We start from the raw sequence: 9,392 nt of genomic DNA, 5'->3' as shown, positions 1-9,392 counted from the left end.
TGTGATATTCTCTAATGAGTTTTATTTTGTAAAATTTCTGAACCGGATGCAGGAAACCATTTCACTGTCAGCCAGCGCCTTGTGATTTCAAATCCTTACCCCGGGATTGGGAGCCAAGGGCAGCCATGGGCTCCGGCTGAGTAGTGGGACTGCCTCAGTGGCCCATTTTAGAAGTGGATTGTGAGCCTCAGTGGTCCGTGCCTGGGGACCTATCCTTCGCCATGCTGTTCCTGATGGGTTGCTAGGAGACTCGATTCACCTGAGCTTTCCTGATACATTCTCCAGGTGAAGCCTTGTCCATTCGCCTTCCGTCTGCCTTTCCCCCTCATGATCAGGAATTCCATCTCCATCCCACTGATAATTTCCTCACCGTTTCTCATTCTAGCTGGAAGAGTCCTTGGCAACTTAGGACAAGTGTGATTCCTGGTGAATTTTCATTTCGTTTTTGATTTCTGACTGTGATATGAATATGCCATTATCAACATTTTTTCTTCTCCTTTTCCTCTTCCCCTTTCTCCTCCTCCTCCTCCTCCTCCTCCTCCTCCTCCTCCTCCTCCTCCTCCTCCTCCTCTTCCTTCTCTGTCTCCTCCTTCCTTTTTGAGAAACAAGTCAGTATCAAGGATCTTTGTCCTAATGTATTTCTTTTGTCTCATGTGAAGAGTATTCCCTGGGGAGGGGCTAGCTCCCTTAGCAACGCAGATAGCTGGCCAGTCTGTGATAATGGGCAGGAACAGTTTCAATGATACAGGGTCAGAATCGATTAAGGGGCTGGGCACTGGTGGCCCACACCTATAATCTTAGCTACTCAGGAGCCTGTACCATGGTTTGAAGCTCGCCCATGCAGGAAAAGCCCATGAGACTCTTATCTTCAATTAACTACAAAAAGCTGGAAGTGTGGCTTAAGTGGTTGAGTGCTAGCCTTGAGTAAAAGAGCTTAGGGATGGTGCCCTGAATTCAAACCCCAGTGCCAACACACACACACACACACACACACACACACACACACACACACACACACACACAAACAAACAGAGCAAACAAAATCCAAATAATATAAAGCAAGTGGGACAGAGATCCTCAATTACCATGGGCAAATGGCTAAGGTGTGGTAGTCAGATTGGAAGCTGGAGGAGGGGGATCCAAACCCTGAAAGGAGGGAAATCCTCTTGTATTCTGCTGTGACTGGGTAAAGAAGATTGGCGGACTACATACACATTTGCTCTTACATGGACTGTCTCCTCTTTGGCCAAAGCATTCTTCTTGCATTTTGTGTAGATACCTATTGAGCCATGAGATACCTTATGATGGTGAGGGAACTTGGACTCTGGAATCAGAAACATAGATACTAGTCCTCACTCTACCACTTCTAAAGTGGTGGGACTTCTCTTTGTCCTGCATTCCCCAGGGGCCCTGGTAGAGAAGATTCAGGTACTAAAGCTAAAGTGCGTATCAGCCTCTGATGCTGGCAGAAGCCCTTGGTAAGTCAGCTGCAAGACTGTGCTAGCGCTGGTAGAGTCAGGCTTCCCCGGGGCCACTTGTTAGACATTAAGGAATGTCTCCAGCTCTTCAGCTGCTGATTAGCCATGGAGAGAGGAAATCCTTTAGTCCCCTGCAGAGCTAGCTCTAACATGCTATCGTAATCTATGACTGACTCTGTCACTACCTCAGAAATAAAGAAATGCATTGATGGACTTGACTGCTGACCTGGACAAGCCTGGGTGACCATCAGGGAGCCATTTCTGTCTCAAGAAGTGGATGACTTCTGTTAGCTCTGCTAAAATTGGGGGCAATCTTTTCTCTGGGCCTGACTATAACCTGGAACTTGCAGTGTTTCAGAAATGATAGGACACTAAGAAGTAGGCCAAAATGTGTGGTGCCTTGTCACTGATTAAAAAATTCAGTCCAAGCTATGTGCAGCTACATCCAGCACTCTCAGCAGTGTGATGTCAACGGAGATCAGTATGCCCTGTCTTCAGTAGAAACAGAAATCAAGCACTGTGCCTCAAGCACTGTGGGAAATTTACAAACTGTACATTGGCTTTCTTGTTGCACATGGAGTCTTTCATTGAGAGAGAATGCCCTTGCTGAAGACTGCAGCAAAGCCAGGTGCTGATGGCTCAGGCCTGTAATTCTAGGTACTGAGGAGGCTGCGATTCTGAAGATGGTGGTTTGAAGCCAGCCAGGCAGGAAAGTCCATGAGACTTATCTCCACTGAACTACCAAAAAAGCTGAAAGCATCCAGGTGCCAGTGGCTCATGCCTGTAATCCTAATTACTAAGATCTGATGATAGTGTTTGAAGCCAGCCTGCACAGGAAAGTTTGTGAGACTTACTCCAATAAATTACTCAGAAAAAGCTGGGAATGGTGCTGTAACTCACGTGGCAGAGTGCTAATCTTGAGCAAAAAACAACACGCAGACCTAGTGTTCAAGCCCCAAGACCAAGAAGCAGAAGCAGAAGAGAGGAAGGAAGAGGAAGAGGAGGAGGAGGAAGAAGAGGAGGAGGAGGAGGAAGAGGAGGAGGAAGAGGAGGAGGAGGAGGAGGAAGAGAGGAGCTGTGGCTACTCAGGAGGCTGAGATCTGAGGATTATGGTTCAAAGCCATTAAGGCCAGGAAAATCTGTAAGACCCTTGTCTCCAATTAAGCACCAGAAAACCACAAGTAGAGCTGTGACTTAAAGTGATAGAATACTAGCCTTGAGTGAAAGAGCTCAAGGGCATCACCCAGGCCCTGAGTTCAAGCCTCATGACTGATTAATAAAAGAAAAAGCTCAGAGACAGTGTCTAGCCTTGAGTTCTTTTCATAAGAGAGGAAAAGCATTATATGATGTGCAAGCTCTGGTTCCACAGAAGGGATTTTCCTTCTACAAGTCTCCTGTAAGGATTCTGTGTGATTCATAGCTCTAGAGGATTGAGCTAGGACTTAGTTTTCCATCTATCCTAATTTGAGTCATATATAAATAGGTTGTTCTATTAGTTAGACATATACCAGATCAGCTCAACTTATTGAGGCCACAATCCACACCCTCAGGGAATGCTAGCAAGGTAGAAAAATTAGCCTAGAGTGCTGCGTTCAGGGTACTATAGGCTCTGTGCTCAAATACCAAATGTCTGTATGAGTCTGGATCACACACGAGGCCCTCCTTTCCTAGTGTGACCTTGCATAAAACAGTGCAGAGGAACACTGGTGTGCAGAAGATACTGCAGGATGCAGGAGAAGCTTGGGTTTCCTATCAGCTTCTAAGCACAAAACCCAGAGCAGAATTCAATGTCTAGTCTGAGAAGGGAGCCCAAAGAAATACAAAACTTCTTTTCATTACCTTGGAGCCAGCAACTGGCTGCTTGTGACAGAAGGAAAGTGGCTGTCTGCTCACTGCAGTCCCTCCCCTCAGCCATGTGGTCAAGGTCATGGTCACAGCGCGCTCTTAGAAGGCTCATTCCTCCATGTTCGGGATGATGGTACCGCTCTCCATTTTAACTTCTTTTCAACTCTCTTCCATTCCTCTAGTTGCTCCTGTAGTCTATTACCCCATCTTGGAGTTGGCTGTAGGGAAGTAGAATTTGTTTTTCCACTTGTGAACCTAACCTCCTTTGAAAATCAAAAGGCACTTCCTAATTTGCAGTTGTGTATTAAATTCACACATTTCAGATTGCAATTCGCACACCCTATTTTACATTACTCACACTTAATAGTAATTTCTTTTGGCTCTTGCCCTCAGACTATAGAAGAATGGAAAAAATAGATTTGAGCTCTTTATTTTGACTTTGTTCACAGATTGTAAACTTAATTAGTTCTCTGGGATTTTTTTTTTCTCTTAAAGTTACATATGCATTCCTCTCTAAACAAAGACTCGTACGTGAGAGCAGGTTCATCTTAAATTACCTTGTCAATCAATTCACTTGGAAAATTCATATGTTTCTTTTTCTCCTCTCTGTCTTAATTTTCTTCATCAACTTGGTATGTGCCCCTGATAGATGTGGCATCCACCCGTGAAATGGTGAGGTAACTTATGTCTTTGAGATTAGGTAATGCTTTGAGATTCATTCGATTCCAGAACTGGAAGGCAACTTACAGATCACTGACTTTACTATTTCTTAGGCTAAGCAAGAGTCCATTTGTCCTATAGAAAGGGAGCATTTTCATGTAGAGGAAGTGCCACAACAAAGAAAATGTAAGCATGGGATGGGCTCTCTGAGTTGAGTAAACACCAGATTTGTTCACCTGCCAGCTCTAGAGTTAAAATCAAGTCTGTAGGCCCAGCAGTTAGGGAGTGATCTGGGGCTCTGGACAAGGAGGCCAGGGTTCTCTTCACCAGACTGGTCTCCAGGTAAAGGTATGGTGGATTGAGGGCCTGGCTTTGTGGCTACATCATGGTGTCAGTGCCTGTGAGATACAGTTGGTGCAACATGTTTGAACAGTAGTACTTCTCTGATGATCTCTATAAAAATTCCAAGGCCTTCACTGCCAGGGGCTTCCATTCTAAGGTATACATTGAGCAAGCTCTACCTGTCTTTTTTTTTTCCAGACATGGGGCTGAACTCAGGGCCTGATCTCTGTTTCTAAGCCTCCCTGACCTCAAAGCTGAATCACAGCACCACTTCCAGCTTTTTCTGAGTAGTTTATTGGAGATGTGTTTGACCCATGATCCTCAGATCTCAGGCTCTTGAGCAGCTAGGTGAGAGCCCCTGGCACCTGGTTTTTACCTGTCATTTTTTAAGTATTGAGCCTATATGCCAGGTGGAAGGTGGTAGCTCAGCTTTCTCAAGGTAAGACTGAGGCAATGAAATAATTCCAGATGCCATTGCCTTGCACCAACATATGTATTTTGTTCCTATGTGTGTGTGTATACACACACACACACACACACACACACACACACACACATATCACCTGATAGCTGTGATTTTGCTCTGTATATCATGCCATTTTAAGATCCTAATGCCTCCAGAAGCATATGTTCTTGCAGCCTAGGGGAAAGTGCAAGTGGCCTCAGAAATAAAAAGATCTAAAACCTGCTTTTAGATACAGACTTGTGTGACTTCTGTTCATGGCCCATTGTCCGAAAAAAGTCATAGATTTCCACCCATTGTCATTAGAATGTGGCAACATTACCCTCTGAGGCATCACCTGGCAACGGGCAAAGAGGTACTATTCTTCAGGAAGAGAGGCGGAACCATTCAGGATCAGGTGATTTCCGCCATGGGACATCACCCCATGCGATCAGACGCCTCACTCAGCTCTCTGGCAAAAGGGGCTGTTCATTGTGGTTTTCAGTTTGCTACTCCTTTTTTCTTCGTAAGTTTTAGGATTGGAAAGTCAGCTCTGGGACTGGGACATTTAGTGACCTTACCTAGGACTCTTGGTCTTTCTAGTAGGGAAGTTGAGGTCACACAGCACTGAATACTTTCCTCACCACATTGACTTGGGAAAACATTGGGCAAAAATATCTCCTTTGCTCACTGGGGAGAAAATGCTTTGTTCTTGGAATTACATCCCTCTGGGAGGTGGAGATATAAAACAGAACCTGAGCAGTCAGTCTGGGAATGAAAACTAGCTCGGTTTTCTCTCCATTTCTTCCCCCTTAGCCACACTTTTGTTAGAGAGAACTCACTTAAATTTATTATTCAGCATCAACATAACACCAGGAGTTGTTTCACTCTGTAATAAGCCACAGTTCCTGCTAAGGCAAATTGCATATCTGTTTTACAAATAGTCTGCACTGTGTGCCAGTTTGATTTAAAATACAACCAATAGGTAGTATTTTCTTCTTTCTGCTTTTTATTTTTTCTTTCTGCTTTCCTTCTGCTTTTGTGTAGGGAAACACTGAGGATGGTAAACTGAGTAAGAGATATTCAGAGGGTATTCTGTGGGTTGCTAATGTTTTCCAAGGTACTCATCTGATTAAAAAAAATAAAGCCAGCCAGCACTGCCTGGGTGAAATGTGGTTAACCTTTATAGTCTCTTGCTGACTTGCTTAGCACCATACATACACTATTCACCGATTTCGAATTTTGAGGTCAATGACTAATGAAATAAAGTAGACAGAAGGACAGAGACAGAGAGAGACGTAGTAGAGGCAAACTAGGTGCTACCATTGCTTTGGGAGGTATAAAACTCACCTCCCAGCTGAGTGTAGTGGCTTACATCTAGAGCCTCAGCTACTAAGCAGTATTATGGTTCAAGACAAAAGAAAGAAACTCAGACTCCAGGTGTGATGGCCTCTCATCCCAACTACTCAGGAAATGTATATGAGAGGATGGTGGTTCAGCCTGCAGGGGGTAGAACAGAAGAGCCTATCTCGAAAATAACCAAAGCAAAAATGGATTGGATGTGTGACGTAAGTGGTAGAGGTCCTGCATAGAAAGCACGAGGGCCTGAGTTCAAACCTCTATATGACCCCCTAGTACCTTCCAAACAATGTACAAAAGTACTTGTTGCTTGAGAAACTCCCTATATAGAAGAAATTGGATGAGCGGATTCCACATACCCCTTCCTTTCCCTAAGGGAAATTCTCAGGGAAGCACCTGCGACTGAATGAATCTTAACTATCTATTTCATATGCTAATTTCTGTTTCATTTGTGACCAACCTAATTTAAATATGCATTTGCATTGGTCAGCATATTAGCAGCAGGCCCTGTGAATCAAGAGTGCTCAGTTCCCGTGGGTTTTCTCAGGCCGCAGATTGTAACCCTGGTTTCTGCTGGTCAGAATAATCTCTCTATATCCCCATCACCGTATCTCAGCTAGCACTTACAGATATTACCCCTTTGTCCCAATGTTTCCTCATTGGCTGCAGTTTCTAATGATCTCTGTGTACAAACTCTGCACCTAATATACCAATGTGATTATCAGGATTACATGGAGAGCGAGCAAGTCCCAACAGCAGTGGTTCATAACTGGAATCCTACCCACTTAGGAGGCTGAAAGATTGTACTCATAGTGCCAACCCAGGCAGGAAAGTTCATAAGATCTCAACCCATAGTTGGGTGAAGTGGTATATGCCTGCCCTCCCAAACTATGTGGGAAGATGAAATTGGGATAATAATGGTAGTAAGCCAGCTCTGGCAGAAAAATCCTTATGCTATGTCTCCACAAAGAGAAGCTAGGTGTGGTGGTGTGTGCCTCGATCCTAGCAACTATAGGGACCCTAAATATAGAGATACACTGGGTCAGGAAGCAAGATCTAGCCTAAAAATAATCAATGGAACACAGGGCTGGATATGTGGTCACCTGTATCCTGAAAATCAGAGGCTCCAAGTTCAAACCTCCTAGTATTGCCAAAAAAATTAAAATACTACATGCCTAACCCTCCTTGAGATCCTGAGTTGGTAGATTTTACAACATCTGAATTTGTGTGTGTGTGTGTGTGTGTGTGTGTGTGTGTGTGTGTGTGTGTGTGGTGGTGGTGGTGGTGGTAGAAGTAGGGTCTTTACCCAAGGCATTGATTGGTAACCTGTCCAATGATATCCTATAGATATGGTAGAGAGCTGCTGCATGGGTGGTGGTCACATGAGTTCTTGATTGGTTGAATATGAGTACCTTCGAGCATATTAATTACTAGTCCTATTCTGGACTTGAAAGAAGTATTGAAAAAATTTTGGCAGTACTGGGGTCTGAACTCAGGAACTCACACTAACTAGGCAGATACTCTACTACTTGAGCCATGCCTGCTACCCTAAGGAAGTCTTTGATACCATTCCATGGAGCCTTGTACTTGAACCCTGTTCTCCAAGAGTTTTCATCAAAAGTGAAGATGAAAATGTCACATTTCCAAATAATCCAGTTCTGGGAAAGATGGGGAATCTTAAAACACCATTCACAAGTAGGATGGATGGAGAGCTGAAATGGGCAATATCAAAGAAATGAGGGCACTCGTAGCTTATAGCCATAATCCTAACTACTGGGACTTGAGGATTACAGCTCAAAAGACGGCCCGGGCAAATAAATTTATCCAAAAGGCCCTTTGGGCAAAAATCCCAAAGTAGAGGTATAGTTCAAATGGTAGAGTGCCAGCTTAGAATAAAAAGGCCCAGTGAGCTGCCCTGAGTTCAAACCCCAGTAGCAGCACATTAAAAAACAGAGGTAGAGAGATGGCATTACAGTGACTGTATGATGAAGGCTTGCTCCACTATGTCTTCTAAGAGAAGCCAACTTTCTCAAAAGTTGGTCATGAGAGTTCCAGAGATCTCTAGACAGGTCAGTAGAACTGGAGTGTCCTCAAGGCTCTAACTCAAAAGTGAGTGAGAGGCCGGGCATGGTCGTTCACGCCTATAATCCTAGCTATTCAGGAGGCTGAGATCTGAGGATCAAGGTTCAAAGCCAGATCAGGCACAAAAGGACCTGAGACTCTGATCTCCCATTAACCTCGAGAAAAAGGGAAGTGACACCTGCTCAGCCATGTTCATCTCTGCACTATTCACAATAGCCAAGAGATGGAAACAACCCAGATGCCCTGCTGTAGATGAATGGATACAAAAAAATGTGCTATATATATATATATATATATATATATATATATATATATATATATATATATATACAATGGAATTCTACATAGCCAACAGACAAGATAAAATAATGGCATTTGCAGGGAAGTGGATGAATCTAGAGTGAATATGTTGAGTGAGAAAAGTCAAGACCGAAGGAACAAAAGGCACATGGTATCCTTAATATGTGGATATTAGACCAAACAGTATAAGAGCGATGACTCAATAGTTGGGCACCCAATGTTATGGACATGGTCTTGGAGATATAAATATAACTACGTAGACATAAAAATCTATGATGGGCTATATACTCTATAGACATAATGTTTTATTACATAGATTAATATGAATCTATGACATACAAACCCTCAGCTTAATTTTAATTATGTTCTAAAACCTAAGTGCCATTGATTGTATATAGAGATTCCCTTCTTGAATACTTGTTTGTTAAACATGACAGTTAAAATATGATGTAAAAATCAATGTTAATAAATTCTTTAATAAAAAAAGAAAAGGGAAGTGGAGCTTGGCTCCGGGGTAGGGTGTAATCTTGAGCTGAAGAGCTCAGGAACAATGCCCAGCCGAGTTCAAACCCTATGACCCATAAAAAAATAAGTGAATGGGAGGAACCCACAAATCCCCACAGCCCCTCAGCATCCACCATTCTCAACCATTTGTGCCCAAGTCCAGCACTCAGCCCAGTGCATTGCAGTTAGGTTAGTCACATCTGTGTCTTGGCTCCTGATCTGTGAAATTCTCTGATGTAGCATCCGGCTTTACCACTCTCCAAGCAACTAGTGCCGTAGTAGCTGCCACAGGAGTTCCTACAGTTGGGGATTTTGTTCCTCTTTCTATTCAAAATTGTATCCACAGGACTAAGAACCAATGTTTGGCCTGAGTAGATCTC

General features: G+C 43.5%; 1 long non-coding RNA gene across 1 annotated transcript; it reads right to left on the bottom strand.

Annotated features, from left to right (window-relative positions):
- Nucleotides 1-5,036, bottom strand: LOC150057024 (uncharacterized). The gene is made up of 3 exons (XR_016537028.1): nt 4,889-5,036; nt 3,318-3,541; nt 1-456 (listed from the first exon to the last, which is right to left on the bottom strand). It is a non-coding gene; the product is annotated as an uncharacterized LOC150057024 (long non-coding RNA).
- Nucleotides 5,037-9,392: the final 4,356 nt, after the last annotated feature.

The sequence above is a fragment of the Megascapheus bottae genome, chromosome 11 (assembly GCF_031878675.1).
Source record: "Megascapheus bottae isolate mThoBot1 chromosome 11, mThoBot2.hap1, whole genome shotgun sequence".
Lineage (NCBI taxonomy): Eukaryota > Metazoa > Chordata > Mammalia > Rodentia > Geomyidae > Megascapheus > Megascapheus bottae.
The sequence above is the reverse complement of the archived record's forward strand: the minus strand, read 5'-3'. Positions and strand labels throughout refer to the sequence as shown.